Raw genomic sequence first — 21408 nt, forward strand, 5'->3', positions numbered from 1 at the left:
TTTTGGTCTTTAGTGCATCCTGCACATAGGAAAACCTACTAAACCTGGACATTTCTGAAAACAAGACACCTAGGGGAACCCAGGATGGGGTAACTTGTGGCTCTCTCACCAGGCACTATTACCCAGAATCCCTTGCAAACATCAAAATGAGACAAATAAACATTTTTTCCTCACATCTCCGTGATAGAGAGTTCTGGAATCTGAGAGAAGTCCCACATTTCCTTCCACCCAGCATTCCCTCAACTCTCCCAATAAAATTGTCAGTACCTTTATTTTTAGTAACTCTGAGTATTGTGTTTCTTATGATATAGTGCTATATGATATAAGTGGTATAGTAGGAGCTTTGCATGTCTCCTAGTTCAGCCTAAGCTGCTCTGCTATAGCTACCTCGATCAGCCTAAGTTGCTAGAAACACCTCTTTTACACTAATAAGAGATAACTGGACCTGGCACAAGGTGTAAGTACCTCTGGTACCCATTACAAGCCAGGCCAGCCTCCTACATTGGTTGTGCAGCAGTGGGATAAGTACTTGTAACTACTTACCACTTTGTCATTGTGTACTTTTCAGAAGAGAATAATATAGAACACAGTTCAGTGTATGTACACCTAACCAAAAGGTTTTGCTTTTCTTCTCTCAAACTTTTTACAAAGTGCTGAAAAGTATTCTAAAACTTCTAAAAGTTTTCTAAAAGTTAGAAAAAGTTTTTTTCTCTGTTCTTTAAAACGTTCTGAAACCTTTTCTTCGATCTCACTATTTCTAAACCTTTTACTATCATGTCTGTAGAAGACTCTACTCTTAAAATGGTCAATACTACTTATGACAATTTGAATTATAAGAGCCTAGGGAGTCTCTGCTTAGAAAGAGGTTTAGTGATAGGAAAGAACCCTACCAAAGAATTTCTATTTAACATGCTTATTGTAAATGATGAGTCCCAAGCAGGCACATCAAAAGAGAGGTTAATAGAAGGTTCCCAATCTGACTCAGGGGATCTCCTTGAGGGAGGTAGGGAGTGTTCTGTTCAGGATCTGCCCTCTAACAGGACACCCAGTAATGTTGGTAGTAACGGAGGTTCCCATCAAAGTAGGGAAGTCTTTATTCCTAGAGGCCAAATTGCTAGGGATCAGTCAGTTAGGGACAGATCCCCCTCTGTTGTTTCCAATTTATCTTCTATGTCCAAGCATTCCCAACCCACCCACCCTGAGGATAACTTGCTAGAAAGAGAACTCAAAAAGTTGAGGGTTGAAGAGAGCAGACTGAAGCTTAAACAGCAACAGCTGGCCTTAGATAGGGAACCCCTAGACCTGGAGAAGGAAAGATAGAGATTGGGGTTTGGACCCCATGGTGGCAGCAGCAGTATTCCTGATAGTAATCGTATTTGCGAGCATGATTCCAGGAATCTGCACAAGATAGTCCCCCCTTACAAGGAGGGGGATGACATCAACAAGTGGTTTGCTGCACTTGAGAGGACCTGTATGGTACAGGGGGTCCCTCAAAGGCAGTGGGCTGCTATATTGTGGCTATCTTTCACTGGAAAGGGTAGGGATAGGCTCCTTACTGTTAGAGAAAGTGATTCTAACAATTGTGCAGTTTTGAAGGATGCACTCTTGGATGGATATGGCTTAACCACTGAACAATACAGGATTAAGTTCAGAGACACCAGAAAAGAGTCCTCACAAGACTGGACAGACTATGTAGACTGTTCAGTGAAGGCCTTGGAGGGGTGGTTACATGGCAGAAAAGTTTCTGACTATGAAAGCCTGTATTATCTTATTCTGAGAGAGCATATTCTGAATAACTGTGTGTCTCCCTTGTTACACCAATATCTAGTGGACTCAGATCTGACCTCTCCCCAAGAATTGGGAAAGAAGGCAGACAAATGGGTCAGAACAAGAGTGAACAGAAAAGTTCATACAGGGGGTGACAAAGATGGCAAGAAGAAAAACGGTGAGAAATCTCAGGATAAGCATGGGGATAAGGGTAAAACCAAAGATCCTTCTTCAAATCCTAAACACTCTTCAGGGGCTGGGGATATATCAAATTCTTCCTCTTCTTCACAACATACACACATTAAAAAGCCTTGGTGCTATGTGTGTAAAAATAAAGGCCATTGGCAAGGGGATAAGTCCTGTCCAGGTAAACCCCCTGAGCCAACCACCACTAATACATCAAACTCTAGTGCCCCCAACAGTAGTGGTAATAGTGGTGGGACTGCTGGCAATAGTCAAAGTAAGGGTGTAGTTGGGTTCACTTATGGGTCCATCAGAGAAACTGGGGTAGTCAGTCCCAAGACAGTTTCTGTCACACCTTTTGGCATTGGCCTTGCCACACTGGCTGCTTGTCCCCTTACAATGGATAAGTACAGGCAGACAGTTTCAATAAATGGTGTTGAGGCCCAGGCCTACAGGGACACAGGTGCCAGTATCACTTTGGTGACTGAAAACCTAGTGTCTCCTGAACAACACACCATTGGACAACAGTACAAGATTATTGATGTCCATAACTCCACTAAGTTTCTTCCCTTAGCTATAGTTCAGCTTAGTTGGGGTGGAGTTACTGGCCCTAAGCAGGTGGTGGTATCACCTAGCTTACCTGTAGACTGTCTCTTAGGTAATGGCCTAGAGACCTCAGGTTGGGCTGAGGTAGAGTTGAATACCCATGCAGCCATGCTGGGTATCCCTGAGGAACTGCTTCCTCTCATTTCTACTGAAATGAAAAAGCAAAGGAGATGAACAGGCCTGAAAACTCAGGATCCTTCTCCAACAACAGGTAAAAAGGGCATCACAGTATCCCCTAACCACCCTGCCATTCAGGATACCATTCCTGTGGTAGGAGAAACCTCTCCTGGGGTGGCACCTGTATCAAGGGAACCATCAGCTGGCACAGCTGTACTCCCTAAGGTGGAAGTACCTCTCTGTAGGATAACTAATATTGGTGAGAAAAAGTCCACCATTGTAGTTAACATGGAGCATCCCTCCAACCCTCCCAGAGAAACTTTAGTGCAGCAACCCTGAACTGCCTCAAAGCACTTAGGACAGCAGCCCTGCCCTAGTGTGGAGCGCATAGGACAGCATCCCTGCCCTGCTCCAAAACAAGAGAAACAGCATCCCTGTTCTTTCTTACAGCCATATGGACAAAGTTTTTGCCCAGCTATGGCTTTACTGAGACAGCATCCCTGTCTGGCATTCTCATCACTAGAAATAGGTCCAGTGGACAATTCCCACTGTTCTAAACTAAAACTTACTGATAGGAACTCTGAGAATATATCTTCACATTGTTGGTTAGCTAAAAAACTTCAAACAGGGTGGTTTACATCCCCACAGGGAAGTAACCATATAGTGGATGATAAAGGGAGTAACCAGTCAATTGCAGAGCTACTCTCCACTTATCACCACTTAGACAATAAAGACTCAACTGGCCAAGGTTAGCCTTATTGTCCTTCGTTTGGGGGGGGAGGGGGTTGTGTGAGAAAGTAGCCTCTTTCTAGCTTTGTTACCCCCACTTTTGGCCTCTTTGTGAGTATATGTCAGGGTGTTTTCACTGTCTCACTGGGATCCTGCTAGCCAGGGCCCAGTGCTCATAGTGAAAACCCTATGTTGTAAGTATGTTTGTTGTGTGTCACTGGGACTCTGCTAGCCAGGACCCCTGTGCTCATAAGTTTGTGTCCTATATGTGTTCCCTGTGTGATGCCTAACTGTCTCACTGAGGTTCTGCTAACCAGAACCTCAGTGGTTATGCTCTCTCTGCTTTCCAAATTTGTCACTAACAGGCTAGTGACTAAATTTACCAATTCACATTGGCATACTGGTACACCCATATAATTCCCTAGTGTATGGTACTGAGGTACCCAGGGTATTGGGGTTCCAGGAGACCCCTATGGGCTGCAGCATTTCTTTTGCCACCCATAGGGAGCTCTGACAATTCTTACACAGGCCTGCCATTGCAGCTTGCATGAAATAACGTCCATGTTATTTCACAGCCATTTACCACTGCACTTAAGTAACTTATAAGTCACCTATATGTCTAACCTTCACCTGGTGAAGGTTGGGTGCAAAGTTACTCAGTGTGTGGGACCCTGGCACTAGCCAATGTGCCCCCACATCGTTCAGGGCAAATTCCACGGACTTTATGAGTGCTGGGACACCATTACACGTGTGCACTATACATAGGTCACTACCTATGTATAGTGTCACAATGGTAACTCCGAACATGGCCATGTAACATGTCTAAGATGATGGAATTGTCACCCCAATGCCATTCTGGCATTGAGGGGACAATTCCATGATCCCCCGGGTCTCTAGCACAGTATCCGGGTACTGGCAAACTGCCTTTCTGGGGTCTCCACTGCAGGTGCTGCTGCTGCCAACCCTTCAGACAGGATTCTGCCCTCCTCGGATCTAGGCAGCCCTGGCCCAGGAAGGCAGAACAAAGGACTTCCTCTGATAGAGGGTGTAACAACCTCTCCATTTGGAAATAGGTGTGAGGGCTGGGGAGGAGTAGCCTCCCCCAGCCTCTGGAAATGCTTTGATGGGCACAGATGGTGCCCATCCCTGCATAAGCCAGTCTACACCGGTTCAGGGATCCCCCAGCCCTGCTCTGGCACAAAACTGGACAAAGGAAAGGGGAGTGACGACCCCCCTGTCCTGCACCTCCCAGGGGAGGTGCCCAGAGCTCCTCAGTGTGTCCCAGACCTCTGCCATCTTGGATTTAGAGGTGTTGGGGACACACTGGACTGCTCTGAGTGGCCAGTGCCAGCAGGTGACGTCAGAGACTCCTTCTGATAGGCTCTTACCGCTCTTGGTAGCCAATCCTCCTTCCTTGGTAGCCAAACCTCCTTTTCTGGCTATTTAGTGTCTCTGCTTTGGGGAATTCTTCAGATAACGAATGCAAGAGCACAACAGAGTTCCTCTGCATCTCCCTCTTCACCTTCTGCCAAACGATCGACCGCTGACTGCTCAGGACGAATGCAAAACCGCAACAAAGTAGCAAGACAACTACTAGCTACCTTGTATCGCCTCATCCTGCCGGCTTTCTCGACTGTTTCCAGGTGGTGCATGCTCTGGGGGTAGCCCGCCTCCTCCCTGCACCAGGAGCCCTGAAGAAATCTCCTGTGGGTCGATGGAATCTTCCCCCTGCTAACGCAGGCACCAAAAGACTGCATCACTGGTCCTCTGGGTCCCCTCTCAGCCCGACGAGCGTGGTCCCTGGAACTCAGAAACTCTGTCCAAGTGACTCCCACAGTCCAGTGACTCTTCAGGCCAAGTTTGGTGGAGGTAAGTCCTTGCCTCCCCACGCTAGGCTGCATTGCTGTGTGCTGCGTGATTTGCAGCTGCTCCGGCTCCTGTGCACTCTTCCAGGATTTCCTTCATGCATAGCATAGCCTGGGTCCCCGACACTCCTTCCTGCTTTGCACAACCTTCTGAATTGTCCTCCGGCGTCGTGGGACTCCCTTTTGTGACTTCATGTGGACTCTGGTTCAATTTACTTCCAAGTGCCTGTTCAGGTACTTCTGAGGGTGCTGCCTGCTTCTGTGAGGGCTCCCTGAGTTGCTGGCGCCCCCTCTGTCTCCTCCTCCAAGTGATGACATCCTGGTCCCTCCTGGGCCACAGCAGCACCCAAAAACCTCTACCGCAACCCTTGCAGCTTGCAAGGCTTGTTTGCGGTCTTTCTGCATGGGAATACCTCTGCAAGCTTCATCGCGACGTGGGACATCCGTCTTCCAAAGGAGAAGTCCCTAGCTCTCTTCTTTCTTGCAGAACTCCAAGCTTCTTCCATCCTGTGGCAGCTTCCTTGCACCCTCAGCTGGCATTTCCTGGGCTCCTGCCCACTCTCGACACTGTTGCGACTATTGGACTTGGTCCCCTTTTCTTACAGGTACTTAGGTCCGGAAATCCACTGTTGTTGCATTGCTGGTGTTTGTTCTTCCTGCAGAATCCCCCTATCACAACTTCTGTGCTCTCTGGGGGTAGTAGGTGCACTTTACCCCCACATTTCTGGGTCTTGGGTTGGGCTATTTTTCTAACCTTCACTGTTTTCTTACAGTTCCAGCGACCCTCTGCAAGCTCACATAGGTTTGGGGTCCATTCGTGGTTCGCATTCCACTTTTGAAGTATATGGTTTGTGTTGCCCCTATACCTATGTGCTCCTATTGCAATCTATTGTAATTCTACACTGTTTGCATTACTTTTCTTGCTATTACTTAACTAATTTTGGTTTGTGTCCATATATCTTGTGTATATAACTTATCCTCATACTGAGGGTACTCACTGAGATACTTTTGGCATATTGTCATAAAAATAAAGTACCTTTATTTTTAGTACTTCTGTGTATTGTGTTTTCTTCTGATATTGTCCATATGACACCAGTTATATAGTAGGAGCTTTACATGTCTCTTAGTTCAGCCTAAGCTGTTTTGCCATAGCTACCTTCTATCAGCCTAAGCTGCTAGAAACACCTCTTCTACACTAATAAGAGGTAACTGGACCTGGCACAAGGTGTAAGTACCTCTGGTACCCACTACAAGCCAGGCCAGCCTCCTACATTGGTTGTGCAGCGGTGGGATAAGTACTTGTAACTACTTACCACTTTGTCATTGTGTACTTTTCATAAGAGAATAATATACAACACAGTTCAGTGTGTGTACACCTAACCAAAAAGTTTTGCTTTTCTTCTCTCAAACTTTTTAGAAAGTGCTGAAAAGTATTCTAAAACTTCTAAGTTTTCTAAAAGTTAGAAAATGTTTTTTCTCTGTTCTTTAAAAAGTTCTGAAACTTTTTCTTCCTTCTCACTATTTCTAAACCTTTTACTATCATTTCGATAGAAGACTCTGCTCTCAAAATGGTCAATACTACTTATGACAATTTGAATCATAGGAGCCTAAGGAGCCTCTGCTTAGAAAGAGGTTTAGTGATAGGAAAGAACCCTACCAAAGAATTTCTATTTAACATGCTTATTGTAAATGATGAGTCCCAAGCAGGCACATCAAATGAGAGGTTAATAGAAGGTTCCCAATCTGACTCAGGGGATCTCCTTGAGGGAGGTAGGGAGGGTTCTGATCAGGATCTGCCCTCTAACAGGACACCCAGTAATGTTGGTAGAAATGGAGGTTCCCATCACAGTAGGGAAGTCTTTATTCCTAGAGGCCAAGCTGCTAGGGTTCAGTCAGTTAGGGACAGATCCCCCACTGTTGTTTCCAATTTATCTTCTATGTCCAAGCACTCCCAACCCACCCACCCTGAGGATAACTTGCGAGAAAGGGAACTCAAAAAGTTGAGGGTTGAAGAGAGCAGATTGAAGCGTAAACAGCAACAGATTGCCTGAGATAGGGAATCCCTAGACCTGGAGAAGGAAAGACAGAGATTGGGGTTTGGACCCCATGGTGGCAGCAGCAGTATTCCCGATAGTAATCCTGTTAGAGAGCATGATTCCAGGAACCTGTACAAGATAGTCCCCCCTTACAAGGAGGGGGATGACATCAACAAGTGGTTTGCTGCACTTGAGAGGGCCTGTATGGTACAGGGGGTCACTCAAAGGCAGTGGCCTTCTATATTGTGGCTGTACCAAGGGAACCATCCGCTGGCACAGCTGTACTCCCTGATGTGGAAGTACCTCTCTGTGGGATAACTAATATTGGTGAGACAAAGTCCACCATTGTAGTTAACATGGAGTATCCCTCTATCCCTCCCAGAGAAACTTTAGTGCAGCAACCCTGCACTGCCTCAAAATACTTAGTACAGCAGCCCTGCCCTAGTGTGGAGCTCATAGGACAGCATCCCTGCCCTGCTCCAAAACAAGAGAAACAGCATCCCTGTTCTCTCTTACAGACATATGGACAAAGTTTTTGCCCAGCTATGGCTTTACTGAGACAGCATCACCGTCTGGCATTCTCATCACTAGAAATATGTCCAGTGGACAATTCCCACTGTTCTAAACTATAACTTACTGATAGGAACTCTGAGAATATATCTTCACATTGTTGGTTAGCTAAAAAACTGCAAACAGGGTGGTTTACATCCCCAGAGGGAAGTAACCATATAGTGGATGATAAAGGGAGTAACCAGTCTATTGCAGGGCTACTCCCCACTTATCATAACTTAGACAATAAAGACTCAACTGGCCAAGGTTAGCCTTATTGTCCTTCGTTTGGGGGGGGTTGTGTGAGAAAGTAGACTCTTTCTAGCTTTGTTACCCCCACTTTTGGCCTATTTGTGAGTATATGTCAGGGTGTTTTCACTGTCTCACTGGGATCCTGCTAGCCAGGGCCCAGTGCTCATAGTGAAAACCCTATGTTGTCAATATGTTTGTTGTGTGTCACTGGGACCCTGCTAGCCAGGACCCCAGTGCTCATAAGTTTGTGGCCTATATGTGTTCCCTGTGTAATGCCTAACTGTCTCACTGAGGTTCTGCTAACCAGAACCTCAGTGGTTATGCTCTCTCTGCTTTCCAAATTTGTCACTAACAGGCTAGTGACTAAATTTACCAATTCACATTGGCATACTGGTACACCCATATAATTCCCTAGTGTATGGTACTGAGGTACCCAGGGTATTGGGGTTCCAGGAGACCCCTATGGGCTGCAGCATTTCTTTTGCCACCCATAGGGAGCTCTGACAATTCTTACACAGGCCTGCCATTGCAGCTTGCATGAAATAACGTCCATGTTATTTCACAGCCATTTACCACTGCACTTAAGTAACTTATAAGTCACCTATATGTCTAACCTTCACCTGGTGAAGGTTGGGTGCAAAGTTACTCAGTGTGTGGGACCCTGGCACTAGCCAATGTCCCCCCACATCGTTCAGGGCAAATTCCGCGGACTTTATGAGTGCTGGGACACCATTACACGTGTGCACTATACATAGGTCACTACCTATGTATAGTGTTACAATGGTAACTCCGAACATGGCCATGTAACATGTCTAAGATGATGGAATTGTCACCCCAATGCCATTCTGGCATTGAGGGGACAATTCCATGATCCCCCGGGTCTCTAGCACAGTATCCGGGTACTGGCAAACTGCCTTTCTGGGGTCTCCACTGCAGGTGCTGCTGCTGCCAACCCTTCAGACAGGATTCTGCCCTCCTCGGATCTAGGCAGCCCTGGCCCAGGAAGGCAGAACAAAGGACTTCCTCTGAGAGAGGGTGTAACACCCTCTCCCTTTGGAAATAGGTGTGAGGGCTGGGGAGGAGTAACCTCCACCAGCCTCTGGAAATGCTTTGATGGGCACAGATGGTGCCCATCTCTGCATAAGCCAGTCTACACCAGTTCAGGGATCCCCCAGCCCTGCTCTGGCACGTAACTGGACAAAGGAAAAGGGAGTGACCACCCCCCTGATCTGCACCTCCCAAGGGAGGTACCCAGAGCTCCTCCTGTGTGTCCCAGACCTCTGCCATCTTGGATTTAGAGGTGTTGGGGACACACTGGACTGCTCTGAGTGGCCAGTGCCAGCAGGTGACGTCAGAGACTCCTTCTGATAGGCTCTTACCTCTCTTGGTAGCCAATCCTCCTTCCTAGGTAGCCAAACCTCCTTTTCTGGCTATTTAGGGTCTCTGCTTTGGGGAATTCTTCAGATAACAAATGCAAGAGCTCACCAGAGTTCCTCTGCATCTCCCTCTTCACCTTCTGCCAAAGGATCAACCGCTGACTGCTAAGGACGCCTGCAAAACTGCAACAAAGTAGCAAGACGACTACTAGCAACCTTGTATCGCCTCATCCTGCCGGCTTTCTTGACTGTTTCCAGGTGGTGCATGCTCTGGGGGTAGCCTGCCTCCTCCCTGCACCAGGAGCTCTGAAGAAATCTCCCGTGGGTCGACGGAATCTTCCCCCTGCTAACGCAGGCACCAAAAGACTGCATCACTGGTCCTCTGGGTCCCCTATCAGCCCTACGAGCGTGGTCCCTGGAACTCAGCAACTGTGTCCATGTGACTCCCACAGTCCAGTGACTCTTCAGTCCAAGTTTGATGGAGGTAAGTCCTTGCCTCCCCACGCTAGACTGCATTGCTGGGTACTGCGTGATTTGCAGTGGCTCCGGCTCCTGTGCACTCTTCCAGGATTTCCTTTGTGCACAGCATAGCCTGTATCCCCAAAACTCCTTCCTGCAGTGCACAACCTTCTGAGTTGTCCTCCGGCGTCGTGGGAGTCCATTTTGTGACGTCGCGTGGACTCCGGTTCACTTTACTTCCAAGTGCCTGTTCAGGTACTTCTGCGGGTGCTGCCTGCTTCAGTGAGGGATCCCTGAGTTGCTGGGCACTCCTCTGTCTCCTCCTCCAAGTGGCGACATCCTGGTCCCTCCTGGGCCACAGCAGCACCCAAAAACCTCTACTGTGACTCTTGCAGCTAGCAAGGCTTGTTTGCGGTCTTTCTGTGTGGGAACACGTCTGCAAGCTTCATCGCGACATGGGACATCCATCTTCCAAAGGAGAAGTCCCTAGCTCTCTTCTTTTTTGCAGAACTCCAAGCATCTTCCATCCAGAGGCAGCTTCCTTGCACCCTCAGCTGGCATTTCCTGGGCTCCTGCCCGCTCTCAACACTGTCGCGACTATTGGACTTGGTCCCCTTGTCTTACAGGTACTCAGGTCCAGAAATCCACTGTTGTTGCATTGCTGGTGTTTGTTCTTCCTGCAGAATCCCCCTATCACGACTTCTGTGCTCTCTGGGGGTAGTAGGTGCACTTTACCCCTACATTTCTGGGTCTTGGGGTGGGCTATTTTTCTAACCTTCACTGTTTTCTTACAGTTCCAGCGACCCTCTGCAAGCTCACATAGGTTTGGGGTCCATTCGTGGTTCGCATTCCACTTTTGGAGTATATGGTTTGTGTTGCCCCTATACCTATGTGCTCCTATTGCAATCTATTGTAATTCTACACTGTTTGCATTACTTTTCTTGCTATTACTTATCTAATTTTGGTTTGTGTACATATATCTTGTATAAATAACTTATCCTCATACTGAGGGTACTCACTGAGATACTTTTGGCATATTGTCATAAAAATAAAGTACCTTTATTTTTAGTACTTCTGTGTATTGTGTTTTCTTCTGATATTGTGCATATGACACCAGTGGTATAGTAGGAGCTTTACATGTCTCCTAGTTCAGCCTAAGCTGCTTTGCAATATCTACCTTCTATCAGCCTAAGCTGCTAGAAACACCTCTTCTACACTAATAAGAGATAACTGGACCTGGCACAAGGTGTAAGTACCTCTGGTACCCATTACAAGCCAGGCCAGCCTCCTACATTGGTTGTGCAGCAGTGGGATAAGTACTTGTAACTACTTACCACTTTGTCATTGTGTACTTTTCAGAAGAGAATAATACACAACACAGTTCAGTGTATGTACACCTAACCCAAAAGTTTTGCTTTTCTTCTCTGAAACTTTTTACAAAGTGCTGAAAAGTACTCTAAAACTTCTAAAAGTTTTCTAAAAGTTAGAAAAAGTTTTTTTCTCTGTTCTTTAAAACGTTCTGAAACTTTTTCTTCCTTCTCACTATTTCTAAACCTTTTACTATCATGTCTGTAGAAGACTCTGCTCTTAAAATGGTCAATACTACTTATGACAATTTGAATTATAAGAGCATAGGGATTCTCTGCTTGGAAAGAGGTTTAGTGATAGGAAAGAACCATACCAAAGAATTTCTATTTAACATGCTTATTGTAAATGATGAGTACCAAGCAGGCACATCAAATGAGAGGTTAATAGAAGGTTCCCAATCTGACTCAGGGGATCTCCTTGAGGGAGGTAGGGAAGTTTCTGATCAGGATCTGCCCTCTAACAGGACACCCAGTAATGTTGGTAGTAACGGCGGTTCCCATCACAGTAGGGAAGTCTTTATTCCTAGAGGCCAAGTTGCTAGGATTTAGTCAGTTAGGGACAGATCCCCCTCTGTTGTTTCCAATTTATTTTCTGTGTCCAAGCATTCCCAACCCACCTACCCTGAGGATAAATTGTTAGAAAGGGAACCCAAAAAGTTGAGGGTTGAAGAGAGCAGACTGAAGCTTAAACAGCAACAGCTGGCCTTAAATAGGGAATCCCTAGACCTGGAGAAGGAAAGACAGAGATTGGTGTTTGGACCCCATGGTGGCAGCAGCAGTATTCCTGATAGTAATCCTGTTAGAGAGCATGATTCCAGGAATCTGCACAAGATAGTCCCCCCTTACAAGGAGGGGGATGACATCAACAAGTGGTTTGCTGCACTTGAGAGGGCCTGTATGGTACAGTGGGTCCCTCAAAGGCAGTGGGCTGCTATATTGTGGCTATCTTTCACTGGAAAGGGTAGGGATAGGCTCCTTACTGTTAGAGAAAGTGATGCTAACAATTTTGCAGTTTTGAAGGATGCACTCTTGGATGGATATGGCTTAACCGCTGAACAATACAGGATTAAGTTCAGAGACACCAGAAAAGAGTCCTCACAAGACTGGAAAGACTATATAGACTGTTCAGTGAAGGCCTTGGAGGGGTGGTTACATGGCAGTAAAGTTTCTGACTATGAAAGCCTGTATAATCTTATTCTGAGAGAGCATATTCTGAATAACTGTGTGTCTGACTTGTTACACCAATATCTAGTGGACTCAGATCTGACCTCTCCCCAAGAATTGGGAAAGAAGGCAGACAAATGGATCAGAACAAGAGTGAACAGAAAAGTTCATACAGGGGGTGACAAGGATGGCAAGAAGAAAGATGGTGAGAAATCTCAGGATAAGCATGGGGATAAGGGTAAAAGCAAAGATCCTTCTTCAAATCCTAAACACTCTTCAGGGGCTGGGGATATATCAAATTCTTCCTCTTCTTCACAACATACACACATTAAAAAGCCTTGTTGCTATGTGTGTAAAAATAAAGGCCATTGGCAAGGGGATAAGTCCTGTCCAGGTAAGCCCCCTGAGCCAACCACCACTAATACATCAAACTCTAGTGCCCCTAACAGTAGTGGTAATGGTGGTGGGACTGCTGGCAACAGTCAAAGTAAGGGTGTAGTTGGGTTCACTTATGGGTCCATCAGAGAAACTGGAGTAGTCAGTCCCAAGACAGTTTCTGTCACACCTAGTGGCATTGGCCTTGCCACACTGGCTGCTTGTCCCCTTACAATGGATAAGTACAGGCAGATAGTTTCAATAAATGGTATTGAGGCCCAGGCCTACAGGGACACAGCTGACAGTATCACTTTTGTGACTGAAAACCTAGTATCTCCTGAACAACACACCATTGGACAACAGTATAAGATTATTGATGTCCATAACTCCACTAAGTTTCTTCCCTTAGCTATAGTTCAGCTTAGTTGGGGTGGAGTTGCTGGCCCTAAGCAGGTGGTGGTATCACCTAGCTTACCTGTAGACTGTCTCTTAGGTAATGACCTAGAGACCTCAGGTTGGGCTGAGGTAGAGTTTTATACCCATGCAGCCATGCTGAGTATCCATGAGTAATTGCTTCCTCTCATTTCTACTGAAATTAAAAAGCAAAGGAGAGGAACAGGCCTGAAAACTCAGGATCCTTCTCCAACAACAGGTAAAAAGGGCATCACAGTATCCCCTAACCACCCTGCCATTCAGGATACCATTACTGTGGTAAGAGAAACCTCTCCTGGGGTGGCACCTGTACCAAGGGAACCATCAGCTGGCACAGCTGTACTCCCTGAGGTGGAAGTACCTCTCTGTGGGATAACTAATATTGGTGATAAAAAAGTCCACCATTGTAGTTAACATGGGCCATCCCTCCAACCCTCCCAGAGAAACTTTAGTGCAGCAACCCTGCACTGCCTCAAAAAACTTAGGACAGCAGCCCTCCCCCAGTGTGGAGCTCATAGGACAGCATCCCTGCCCTGCTCCAAAACAAGAGAAACAGCATCCCTGTTCTTTCTTACAGCCATATGGACAAAGTGTTTGCCCAGCTATGGCTTTACTGAGACAGCATCCCTGTCTGGCATTCTCATCACTAGAAATAGGTCCAGTGGACAATTCCCACTGTTCTAAACTAAAACTTACTGATAGGAACTCTGAGAATATATCTTCACATTGTTGGTTAACTAAAAAACTTCAAACAGGGTGGTTTACATCCCCACAGGGAAGTAACCATATAGTGGATGATAAAGGGAGTAACCAGTCAATTGCAGAGCTACTCTCCACTTATCACCACTTAGACAATAAAGACTCAACTGGCCAAGGTTAGCCTTATTGTCCTTCGTTTGGGGGGGGGGGGTTGTGTGAGAAAGTAGCCTCTTTCTAGCCTTGTTACCACCACTTTTGGCCTGTTTGTGTGTATATGTCAGGGTGTTTTCACTGTCTCTCTGGGATCCTGCTAGCCAGGGCCCAGTGCTCATAGTGAAAAGCCTATGTTGTAAGTATGTTTGTTATGTGTCACTGGGAGTCTGCTAGCCAGGACCCCTGTGCTCATAAGTTTGTGTCCTACATGTGTTCCCTGTGTGATGCCTAACTGTCTCACTGAGGCTCTGCTAACCAGAAGCTCAGTGGTTATGCTCTCTCTGCTTTCCAAATTTGTCACTAACAGGCTAGTGACTAAATTTACCAATTCACATCGGCATACTGGTACACCCATATAATTCCCTAGTATATGGTACTGAGGTACTCAGGGTATTGGGGTTCCAGGAGATCCCTATGGTCTGCAGCACTTCTTTTTCCACCCATAGGGAGCTCTGACAATTCTTACACAGGCCTGCCATTGCAGCCTGCGTGAAATAACGTCCACGTTATTTCACAGCAATTTACCACTGCACTTAAGTAACTTATAAGTCACCTATATGTCTAACCTTCACCTGTTGAAGGTTGGGTGCAAAGTTACTTAGTGTGTGGGCACCCTGGCACTAGCCAAGGTCCCCCACATCGTTCAGGGCAAATTCCTCGGACTTTGTGAGTGCGGGGACACCATTACACGTGTGCACTATACATAGGTCACTACCTATGTATAGCGTCACAATGGTAACTACGAACATGGCCATGTAACATGTCTAAGATTATGGAATTGTCACCCCAATGCAGGTCTCTAGCACAGTACCCGGGTACTGCCAAACTGCCTTTCTGGGGTCTCCACTGCAGCTTCTGCTGCTGCCAACCCCTCAGACAGGTTTCTGCCCTCCTGGGGTCCAGGCAGCCCTGGCCCAGGAAGGCAGAACAAAGGACTTCCTCTGATAGAGGGTGTAACACCCTCTCCATTTGGAAATAGGTGTGAGGGCTGGGGAGGAGTAGCCTCCCCCAGCCTCTGGAAATGCTTTGATGGGCACAGATGGTGCCCATCTCTGCATAAGCCAGTCTACACCGGTTCAGGGATCCCCCAGCCCTGCTCTGGCACAAAACTGGACAAAGGAAAGGGGAGTGACGACCCCCCTGTCCTGCACCTCCCAGGGGAGGTGCCCAGAGCTCCTCAGTGTGTCCCAGACCAATGCCATCTTGTATTTAGAGGTGCTGGGGACACACTGGACTTCTCTGAGTGGGCAGTGCCAGCAGGTGACGTCAGAGACTCCTTCTGATAGGCTCTTACCGCTCTTGGTAGCCAATCCTCCTTCCTTGGTAGCCAAACCTCCTTTTCTTGCTATTTAGGGTCTCTGCTTTGGGGAATTCTTCAGATAACGAATGCAAGAGCACAACAGAGTTCCTCTGCATCTCCCTCTTCACCTTCTGCCAAACGATCGACCGCTGACTGCTCAGGACGAATGCAAAACCGCAACAAAGTAGCAAGACAACTACTAGCAACCTTGTATCGCCTCATCCTGCCGGCTTTCTCGACTGTTTCCAGGTGGTGCATGCTCTGGGGGTAGCCAGCCTCCTCCCTGCACCAGGAGCCCTGAAGAAATCTCCTGTGGGTCGACGGAATCTTCCCCCTGCTAACGCAGGCACCAAAAGACTGCATCACTGGTCCTCTGGGTCCCCTCTCAGCCCGACGAGCGTGGTCCCTGGAACTCAGAAACTCTGTCCAAGTTACTCCCACAGTCCAGTGACTCTTCAGGCCAAGTTTGGTGGAGGTAAGTCCTTGCTTCCCCACGCTAGACTGCATTGCTGTGTGCTGCGTGATTTGCAGCTGCTCTGGCTCCTGTGCACTCTTCCAGGATTTCCTTCATGCATAGCATAGCCTGGGTCCCCGACACTCCTTCCTGCTTTGCACAACCTTCTGAATTGTCCTCCGGCGTCGTGGGACTCCCTTTTGTGACTTCATGTGGACTCTGGTTCAATTTACTTCCAAGTGCCTGTTCAGGTACTTCTGCGGGTGCTGCCTGCTTCTGTGAGGGCTCCCCGAGTTGCTGGCGCCCCCTCTGTCTCCTCCTCCAAGTGATGACATCCTGGTCCCTCCTGGGCCACAGCAGCACCCAAAAACCTCTACCGCAACCCTTGCAGCTTGCAAGGCTTGTTTGCGGTCTTTCTGCATGGGAATACCTCTGCAAGCTTCATTGCGACGTGGGACATCCGTCTTCCAAAAGAGAAGTCCCTAGCTCTCTTCTTTCTTGCAGAACTCCAAGCTTCTTCCATCCTGTGGCAGCTTCCTTGCACCCTCAGCTGGCATTTCCTGGGCTCCTGCCCACTCTCGACACTGTTGCGACTATTGGACTTGGTCCCCTTTTCTTACAGGTACTTAGGTCCGGAAATCCACTGTTGTTGCATTGCTGGTGTTTGTTCTTCCTGCAGAATCCCCCTATCACAACTTCTGTGCTCTCTGGGGGTAGTAGGTGCACTTTACCCCTACATTTCTGGGTCTTGGGGTGGGCTATTTTTCTAACCTTCACTGTTTTCTTACAGTTCCAGCGACCCTCTGCAAGCTCACATAGGTTTGGGGTCCATTCGTGGTTCGCATTCCACTTTTGAAGTATATGGTTTGTGTTGCCCCTATACCTATGTGCTCCTATTGCAATCTATTGTAATTCTACACTGTTTGCATTACTTTTCTTTCTATTACTTACCTAATTTTGGTTTGTGTACATATATCTTGTGTATATAACTTATCCTCATACTGAGGGTACTCACTGAGATACTTTTGGCATATTGTCATAAAAATAAAGTACCTTTATTTTTAGTACTTCTGTGTATTGTGTTTTCTTCTGATATTGTCCATATGACACCAGTTATATAGTAGGAGCTTTACATGTCTCTTAGTTCAGCCTAAGCTGTTTTGCCATAGCTACCTTCTATCAGCCTAAGCTGCTAGAAACACCTCTTCTACACTAATAAGAGATAACTGGACCTGGCACAAGGTGTAAGTACCTCTGGTACCCATGACAAGCCAGGCCAGCCTCCTACATTGGTTGTGCAGCGGTGGGATAAGTACTTGTAACTACTTACCACTTTGTCATTGTGTTCTTTTCATAAGAGAATAATATACAACACAGTTCAGTGTGTGTACACCTAACCAAAAAGTTTTGCTTTTCTTCTCTCAAACTTTTAAGAAAGTGCTGAAAAGTATTCTAAAACTTCTAAGTTTTCTAAAAGTTAGAAACAGTTTTTTCTCTGTTCTTTAAAAAGTTCTGAAACTTTTTCTTCCTTCTCACTATTTCTAAACCTTTTACTATCATGTCTATAGAAGACTCTGCTCTCAAAATGGTCAATACTACTAATGACCATTTGAATCATAGGAGCCTAAGGAGCCTCTGCTTAGAAAGAGGTTTAGTGATAGGAAAGAACCCTACCAAAGAATTTCTATTTAACATGCTTATTGTAAATGATGAATCCCAAGCAGGCACATCAAATGAGAGGTTAATAGAAGGTTCCCAATCTGACTCAGGGGATCTCCTTGAGGGAGGTAGGGAGGGTTCTGATCAGGATCTGCCCTCTAACAGGACACCCAGTAATGTTGGTAGAAATGGAGGTTCCCATCACAGTAGGGAAGTCTTTATTCCTAGAGGCCAAGCTGCTAGGGTTCAGTCAGTTAGGGACAGATCCCCCACTGTTGTTTCCAATTTATCTTCTATGTCCAAGCACTCCCAACCCACCCACCCTGAGGATAACTTGCTAGAAAGGGAACTCAAAAAGTTGAGGGTTGAAGAGAGCAGATTGAAGCGTAAACAGCAACAGATTGCCTGAGATAGGGAATCCCTAGACCTGGAGAAGGAAAGACAGAGATTGGGGTTTGGACCCCTTGGTGGCAGCAGCAGTATTCCTGATAGTAATCCTGTTAGAGAGCATGATTCCAGGAACCTGTACAAGATACTCCCCCCTTACAAGGAGGGGGATGACATCAACAAGTGGTTTGCTGCACTTGAGAGGGCCTGTATGGTACAGGGGGTCACTCAAAGGCAGTGGCCTTCTATATTGTGGCTGTACCAAGGGAACCATCCGCTGGCATAGCTGTACTCCCTGATGTGGAAGTACCTCTCTGTGGGATAACTAATATTGGTGAGAAAAAGTCCACCATTGTAGTTGACATGGAGCATCCCTCCAACCCTCCCAGAGAAACTTTAGTGCAGCAACCCTGCACTGCCTCAAAACACTTAGGACAGCAGCACTGCCCCAGTGTGGAGCTCATAGGACAGCATCCCTGCCCTGCTCCAAAACAAGAGAAACAGCATCCTTGTTCTCTCTTACAGCCACATGAACAACGTTTTTGCCCAGCTATGGCTTTACTGAGACAGCATCCCTGTCTGGCATTCTCATCACTAAAAATAGGTCCAGTGGACAATTCCCACTGTTCTAAACTAAAACTTACTGATAGGAACTCTAAGAATATATCTTCACATTGTTGGTTGGCTAAAAAACTTCAAACAGGGTGGTTTACATCCCCTCAGGGAAGTAACCATATAGTGGATGATAAAGGGAGTAAGCAGCCTATTGCAGAGCTACTCTCCACTTATCACCAATTAGACAATAAAGACTCAACTGGCCAAGGTTAGCCTTATTGTCCTTCGTTTGGGGGGGGGAGGGTTGTGAGAATTAGCCTCTTTCTAGCCTTGTTACCCCCACTTTGGCCTGTTTGTGAGTATATGTCAGGGTGTTTTCACTGTCTCACTGGGTTCCTGCTATCCAGTGCCCAGTGCTCATAGTAAAAACCCTATGTTGGCAGTATGTTTGTTATGTGTCACTGGGACCCTGCTAGCCAGGACCCCAGTGCTCATAAGTTTGTGGCCTATATGTGTTCCCTGTGTGATGCCTAACTGTCTCACTGAGGCTCTGCTAACCAGAACCTCAGTGGTTATGCTCTCTCTGCTTTCCACATTTGTCACTAACAGGCTAGTGACTAAATTTACCAATTCACATTGGCATACTGGTACACCCATACAATTCCCTACTACATGGTACTGAGGTACCCAGGGTATAGGGGTTCCAGGAGATCCCTATGGGCTGCAGCATTTCTTTTGCCACCCATAGGGAGCTCTGACAATTCTTACACAGGCCTGCCATTGCAGCCTGCGTGAAATAACGTCCACGTTATTTCACAGCCATTTACCACTGCACTTAAGTAACTTAGAAGTCACCTATATGTGTAACCTTCACCTGGTGAAGGTTGGGTGCAAAGTTACTTCGTGTGTGGGCACCCTGGCACTAGCCAAGGTGCCCCCACATCGTTCAGGGCAAATTCCCCGGACTTTGTGAGTGCGGGGACACCATTACACATGTGCACTAAACATAGGTCACTACCTATGTATAGCGTCACAATGGTAACTCCGAACATGGCCATGTAACATGTCTAAGATCATGGAATTGTCACCCCAATGCCATTTGTCTCTAGCACAGTACCCGGGTACTGCCAAACTGCCTTTCCGGGGTCTCCACTGCAGCTGCTGCTGCTGCCAACCCCTCAGACAGGTTTCTGCCCTCCTGGGGTCCAGGCAGCCCTGGCCCAGGAAGGCAGAACAAAGGACTTCCTCTGAGGGAGGGTGTAACACCCTCTCCCTTTGGAAATAGGTGTGAGGGCTGGGGAGGAGTAGCCTCCACCAGCCTCTGGAAATGCTTTGATGGGCACAGATGGTGCCCATCTCTCATAAGCTAGTCTACACCGGTTCAGGGATCCCCCTGCCCTGTTCTGGCACGAAACTGGACAAAGGAAAGGGGAGTGATCACCCCCCTGACCTGCACCTCCCAGGGGGGGTGCCCAGAGCTCCTCCAGTGTGTCCCAGACCTCTGCCATCTTGGATTTAGAGGTGCTGGGGACACACTGGACGGCTCTGAGTGGCCCGTGCCAGCAGGTGACGTCAGAGACTCCTTCTGATAGGCTTTTACCTCTCTTGGTAGCCAATCCTCCTTCCTTGGTAGCCAAACCTCTTTTTCTGGCTTTTTAGGGTCTCTGCTTTGGGGAATTCTTCAGATAACAAATGCAGGAGCTCACCAGAGTTCCTCTGCATCTCCCTCTTCACCTTCTGTCTAGGGATCGACCGCTGACTGCTCAGGATGCCTGTAAAACCGCAACAAAGTAGCAAGACGACTACTAGCAACCTTGTATCGCCTCATCCTGACGGCTTTCTCAACTTTTTCCAGGTGGTGCATATTCTCGGGGTAGCCTGCCTCCTCCCTGCACCAGGAGCTCTGAAGAAATCTCCCGTGGGTCGACGGAATCTTCCCCCTGCTAACGCAGGCACCAAAAGACTGCATCACTGGTCCTCTGGGTCCCCTCTCAGCCCAACGAGTGTGGTCCCTGGAACTCAGCAACTCTGTCCAAGTGACTCCCACAGTCCAGTGCCTCTTCAGTCCAAGTTTGGTGGAGGTAAGTCCATGCCTCCCCACGCTAGACTGCATTGCTGGGTACCGCGTGATTTGCAACTGCTCCGGCTCCTGTGCACTCTTCCAGGATTTCCTTTGTGCACAGCCAAGCCTGGGTCCCCGACACTCCTTCCTGCAGTGCTCAACCTTCTGAGTTGTCCTCCGGCATCGTGGGAATCCCTTTTGTGACTTTGCATGGACTGTGATTCACTTTACTTCCAAGTGCCTGTTCAGGTACTTCTACGGGAGCTGCCTGCTTTTGTGAGGGCTCCCTGAGTTGCTGGGCGCCCCCTCTGTCTCCTCCTCCAAGTGGCGACATCCTGGTCCCTCCTGGGCCACAGCAGCACCCAAAAACCTCTACAGCAACTCTTGCAGCTAGCAAGGCTTGTTTGCAGTCTTTCTGTGTGGGAACACCTCTGCATCCGTCTTCCATAGGAGAAGTCTCTAGCTCTCTTCTTTCTTGCAGAACTCCAAGCTTTTTCCATCCGGTAGAAGCTTCCTTGCACCCTCAGCTGGCATTTCCTGGGCTCCTGCCCACTCTCGACACTGTCGTGACTATTGGACTTGGTCCCCTTGTCTTACAGGTAATCAGGTCCGGAAATCCACTGTTGTTGCATTGCTGGTGTTTGTTCTTCCTGCAGAATCCCCCTATCACGACTTCTGTGCTCTCTGGGAGTAGTAGGTGCACTTTACACCTACCTTTCAGGATCTTGGGGTGGGCTATTTTTCTAACCCTCACTGTTTTCTTACAGTCCCAGCGACCCTCTACAAGCTCACATAGGTTTGG

Source organism: Pleurodeles waltl, chromosome 1_1, assembly GCF_031143425.1.
Source record: "Pleurodeles waltl isolate 20211129_DDA chromosome 1_1, aPleWal1.hap1.20221129, whole genome shotgun sequence".
Classification (NCBI taxonomy): Eukaryota; Metazoa; Chordata; class Amphibia; order Caudata; family Salamandridae; genus Pleurodeles; species Pleurodeles waltl.